General features: G+C 37.7%; 1 long non-coding RNA gene across 1 annotated transcript; it reads right to left on the bottom strand.

The window, feature by feature from the left end:
* Positions 1-3,280: 3,280 nt before the first annotated feature.
* LOC120740653 lies at positions 3,281-4,269 on the bottom strand. Its single transcript, XR_005697432.1, has 2 exons — positions 3,834-4,269; positions 3,281-3,668 (listed from the first exon to the last, which is right to left on the bottom strand). It is a non-coding gene; the product is annotated as an uncharacterized LOC120740653 (long non-coding RNA).
* Between the last annotated feature and the right edge of the window lie 1,090 nt (positions 4,270-5,359).

Below are 5,359 nucleotides of genomic sequence, written 5' to 3'. Positions count from 1 at the left end.
CATATCTGACATGCCTGAAACCAGTACAGTGCGCTTTGGATTCTCATAATTTCTGAATAGTCACTAACTGTTAATTGTGTTTTTGAATCACACTGCTTTTGAAAGTAGCCTTGACCTTCAAATATAAGAAATTTCTTTACATAAATGTACTTTTGCCATGAAGACAGTCTGACTTTTGGTTTACCCACAAGTGATTTCTCCTCCCATGAGTCAACATTTAAGACAGAAGTATCTCATTTATTTGTGTAGAAGAATCCAAAGGAAAGGATTCTTTTTTGGTAAGAAACAAAACATTACAAGAAGAAATTGTGCAATTGCAGTGTAATTTTGGTTAAAGATGTGACATTCTTCCTTTATTTGATCTGATACAGAATCAAACCTCAGACCTGTAAACAGCATCCACTGAATATCATGTAATTAATATGTACAATACAGGTTCTTAACACATGATCTATGCAAGATAATAGACTATTAAAAAATAATAATAAAAAAACAAAACAAATCTAATTTCTTTAATCTGACTTACATTTCTGAACATTACTAGACATTTTCATTTTCAGCGTTATGGCTGCAAAGTTAAACTTTGATTGCCACACAAGAGTGAATGCTCTCATCTGGGAGGCAAGAGTGACATTTTGAATTTAGGTAGTTTATCTGTGAGAAACTCTTTTCACACAAGTAAGCTGATCCAAAGATGAACCGAACTCCACATTATTCATGCTCATATAGAATAAAATTGCATGTTGCAAGCACAAGTTTGTCAGGTTTTGAGAGTTTTTTAATATCACTCCATTTGTGGTTTTAAATCTGAATAGCCTTCGTTTTTCACACCAATCTTCCAGGAACATCATTGTTATGTAGTAATCGGGACACAGCATAAGTCAAATGTACAAATTTTTTAGTAAAAGTAAAAAAGCTTTTAGTAAAAAAGTAAAGCATAAATTAACACTTCACTTCAACATTAGCTATAGTACCTCTTAAGGAACCTATAGAATATTGTCACATGGGGTGAAGAACTACATAAACTGTGTCTCTTCCCCTTATCTATCTGTGAAATTCAGAACTAAGATGGAGCAGAACAGTGACTTTCTGTGCAGATATAAGAGCTACAACTTTGTGGCCAGTATACATAGACTCCCTTCAGAGTTTTAAAAAAACAAACACCAATGTCTTACTTGCGTCTTTCACAAAGTCAGGTCAGTGAGAAATCTCTGTAGCATCCCATTATTTTGTTTTATTCAGTACAGACTGATCCGCTACATATAAAATCCCATAAATTTTCCATCAGAAGGCTCCGTACGGGCTCAGCAGATCAACACTTCTATCTATGAGGTGGACGGGCATGTGAATGGATATTCTAACAACTCGCAGAAGATGCCATGGCTGGAGTTCATAGGGTTGCATACACTCCTCACCCCTCTCCACAGCTCTTCAGATCACATCTCTCCCAGGTTCTCATGCTGTAACAGTTGCTATTGTAATGCAGTCTATCACCACATGGCGGCGCCTCCTGTCTCATGACTGGTGTGTCACCCCCTTTTTGTTCTTCTTTGCACTCCTGTAATGGATGCTCCCGTGTATACGCGGACTAGTGTGCTCTTTAGTAATGTGTGGTAGAGGTAGGACTTTTATTTTTGATATTGTAAATAAATGAGTACTTTTTGGAAAGTCAGAAGCTGTTGCTCATTCGCTATCCACCTGGACACCTCCGCGGCTGGCTTCATGTCCACTGCACGTTATAATGACTTTAGGACTGAAAGACAAGAAGGGAAAGGTCAGAGCTGTATAGATGCTCAAGCAGCCTGGAGAAAGAGAAGGTTTAGTTGACTTATTCTAAGTAGTCATTGTCAGTAACACAATTGTCTGTGTAAAGCACTACTTCTCTAGTCATGCCTTGTTTTTTCACAGTTATGTGATCAAACAAGAAAAACTTCCTAAGAGCTAAATATGGTATGTGCCCTACATATTTTCTCAGAAGAGAGTCTCTGCTCCTAACTCATTTTTTCTCAACAAAAGAAAAATATTGACTGATACATTTTCAGGGTTTTAAAATGTAAAGCTGTATGTTAATACCACATACTGAGTATCATTACCTATTGTTTTATGAACATTTCTAAGTTATAATGGAATTTGGATGAGACTTCACATCAACCAACTTATGTTAATAAATATAAGTCACATGTCCCAGTGAGGAGAATGAAGTGTGCACTTTTGGTGAACGAAACATAGACAGCACTGTGAAAACAGATACTTGGCCACCAAAGTTTGAAGCCCGATGAATGAATAGAATATTTGTAATGAGAATAGCCAACTTTTACATCCAAGTTGTTTGTCCAAGTCTTTAAATTAATTTTCGTGCAGCATAACACACCCGCTTGATACCAAACACAAAACTAAGGTGCACTTGATATCATTGTTACATGCTTATAGAGCTGAAGAAAATGAGGAGGGCCTTCATAAATCCAACAGACCTGTAAGAGCTCATTCTACATATTATTATTTAAATGCAGAATAAAACACTTAAAGATCGCGTGACCTAATTCAACATGTTATATTCAAAAAAGAGTTACTGTGCATGAAAATTCAAAGTGCACGTCTCCAAAGTATGTTTTGAGCTGTTAGAGAACCAAACACTATCATACAAGGAGCTTATTTTGTCACAGCCTGCCATAGCTCAGGTTGTAGAACCAGTTATCCAATACAAACAGCGTTCAGTGTTCCTCTTTCACATGTGCTGTAGTTTTTACAAGCTGATTCATATAAGAGGAGTGAGAAGTGAAATTCTCTGGTGTGAAAAAACAAAGACTGAACTGGCCTAAATGCTAAGCGTTATGGAATGCACTGCAATGCCTGACGGAGGACAAGAAGTGTTTGCCATAGTGATGGGTGATGTGGCGTCTCCACATAAGAAGATGCCCAGAAAGCTGCAGAAGAAGCAACGTGAGGCAAAGTGCTTCAGCCATTTAAGGAGAGCTGCGGGTTTCCACCAGCTTTTGAACAATCATCTTAGTATTATACATAATAAAAATCATTACTGTGTGGGTGCGGTGCTCTTTGTACGTTTGGGTCTCCTGAGTGAGGCAGAGATTCATGGCAGCCATATTTTCCCCTTCAATTACTTAACAAGTTTAAGAAAAAGCACTTTGAGCATACTTGTCTTCTATCGCTCATAAAATGAACCCAACATGAGCCCAACATGAGCCAACAGCACTTGCCACCACAACACACAACAACATTTTTTGGAACATGAACTTAATTGCTTTCTTAAAACATTTTTTTTTGCATTTGGTATAAAACAGACTCCAATTTGGACAATCTCAGGCTCCCTCCCCACCGGAGAGGTGACACTCAATGTCCCAATTGTCAGTCTGGATAGCCCTGACCACCACCCAACATACAATAATGTCATGAAAGCATCATTTTAAAAAGGGCTATGCTAACATGGCCAATAACTTTCATTCTAATGATGTGCAAAATGATTTGGGCACAAAACAAAAGAAAACTTGCAGACTTCACTATTTACAGTGTAGACCCTCTAAACTAAGTTTGGGGGATGTGATCTTTCAAGAAATGCAAACCAAACTGTTGTTGTTTGTTTACTTACACAGCATGTCTTGTAGAATTAACTGGAGTCACCAGCAACAGCATAGTGCAGTCATATCTCAAGTCTAATAACAGAAGACAGGAAAAGATCAGTAAAGAATCAACTTCCCCAAACCAAAGCACAAAAACAAAAAGTAAAAGAGGCTGTTCTAAAGTATGATTAAAGTCCAGCCTGATTAATATAAATGTCACTGACAGTTGCTAATATATTGGAAAACCAAAATACTTACCACTGAGTTGATGTCTTTCTGTCCAACAGCAGGAGTGCTGGTCCCGAGCCTCAAAGACGGTAAGAAGCAAGCAGAGGGAGAAAAAACAGAACATTTTTTAGAAACTGATTTGATCCTTAATGGCTGTGCAATCATTGTAACATAGAGTTTGCTTATGTTGTTAAATAAAGGCTAGATTTGACACGTCTCTGAAAACTTCGGCGCATTTTTGCAAATATGTGATGTCTTGATAAATCGAACAGATATTTGAACTTTACACAGCTACATTCTCGCCTGAAAATATCTTAAAAGTTTATTTTGTGACCCAGGAAAAGTAATAAGTTTTTTAGCCGCGCTCCTCCGCCATTGCCGCGCTTACAAGTACGCACAGGCTCCGACAGCCACAGCCGACAAATGCGATCCTCCTTTTCCCCAGACTACCCTTTCTGGGTCACAAAATAACCTTTTAAGATACTTTCAGCCGAGAATGTAGCTGTGTAATGCTCAAATATCTACTTAATTTATCAAAATATCACATATTTGCAAAAGTGCTTCCACGTTTTCGAAGAGCTCTGTTATCCACCAGCGCAATAGCTGGCCGGGAGGTCAAGGCTTGATAGAGTCCGCGAGCACAGCTAACTCCTGGAGTATTGTTTTCAACCCCCTACATATATATATGTATATATATATATATATATATATATATATATATATATATATATATATATATATATATATATATATATATATATATATATCAGAGGTGTGGACTCGAGTCACATGACTTGGACTCGAGTCAGACTCGAGTCATTAATTTTATGACTTTAGACTTGACTTGAAAAAATGTTGTAAGACTTGTGACTTGACTTGGACTTTTACACCAATGACCTGGGACTTGAATTGGACTTGAACCGGTTTACTTGAAAAGACTTGATATTTCACCCCAAATATAAAATTTAACATGCATATTATATAGAGATTGAAAATGTGACGTCATTCAGGGGTAGAACCACAAAGGATTCTGGGAACTCGTGGCAAGAGGTACTAGCGCACGCAGGCTTTTAATTGAAATCAGTCACACAGCGATAAAAAGAAACACAAAAATGTCAAGAAGCTGTTGTATTATTAACTGCAATAGCCGGTCACATGACAGCCACGGGAAGCCGACGGGTAAAGAGATTGGTTGTTATCGGATTACGTCGTTGAAGAGAAATTGTTCGAGCCATGTTTCCGAAGTAACAAAGAGGCGACGGGTGGCCTGGATTGCAGCCATTCAAAGATCAAATATAACGTCCCAGAACACTCCAGCTCACATGTTAGTCTGCTCAAGCATTTACACGAAGGTCAGTCTTCTGTTGTAGTTAATACGTCATTTTCATAACATAATTGGTGATATAGGTTACAAGCAAGTCTGACGCTGAACAGAAATGGTCGCGCTATGCTCCTTTATTTATTGTGTTTATTGTGCATAAATAGTGAATTGTCCTGACACAATATTGCGTTTCACTTCTGTTATTATGGTACATTGACAAAAACATATACTTTTA

This window comes from Simochromis diagramma, unplaced genomic scaffold, assembly GCF_900408965.1.
Source record: "Simochromis diagramma unplaced genomic scaffold, fSimDia1.1 OVJJ01000321.1, whole genome shotgun sequence".
In the NCBI taxonomy this organism is placed as follows: Eukaryota; Metazoa; Chordata; class Actinopteri; order Cichliformes; family Cichlidae; genus Simochromis; species Simochromis diagramma.
This window is presented reverse-complemented; position numbering and strand designations above follow the sequence as displayed.